This window comes from Nematolebias whitei, chromosome 8, assembly GCF_014905685.2.
Source record: "Nematolebias whitei isolate Nwh7 chromosome 8, NemWhi1, whole genome shotgun sequence".
NCBI lineage: Eukaryota > Metazoa > Chordata > Actinopteri > Cyprinodontiformes > Rivulidae > Nematolebias > Nematolebias whitei.
The window spans coordinates 2,373,383-2,373,805 of record NC_056505.1 but is presented as its reverse complement, the minus strand read 5'-3'; positions in this window follow the sequence as shown (position 1 = coordinate 2,373,805).

The window sequence follows — 423 nt, the reverse complement described above, 5'->3', positions numbered from 1 at the left end:
CTCACCTCTGAGCCACCGTGCCGCCCTCATCGCTGAGCCACCGTGCCACCCTCACCTCTGAGCCACCGTGCAGCCCTCACCTCTGAACCACCGTGCAGCCCTCACCTCTGAGCCACCATGCCGCCCTCACCTCTGAGCCACCGTGCCGCCCTCACCTCTGAGCCACCGTGCCGCCCTCATCGCTGAGCCACCGTGCCACCCTCACCTCTGAACCACCGTGCAGCCCTCACCTCTGAGCCACCGTGCCGCCCTCACCTCTGAACCACCGTGCCACTCTCATCACCATCTGTTTTTAACTTCTGATGACTTTACGTTGTTGTGGCGTCTCTTCGGCGACGTCACCTTCTTGTGTTGACAGCAGCTCAGGTGAAGCTGATGGGAGTGGCTTGATCGAAGTGTTTGTGTGTTTGTGTGCAGGTCAGG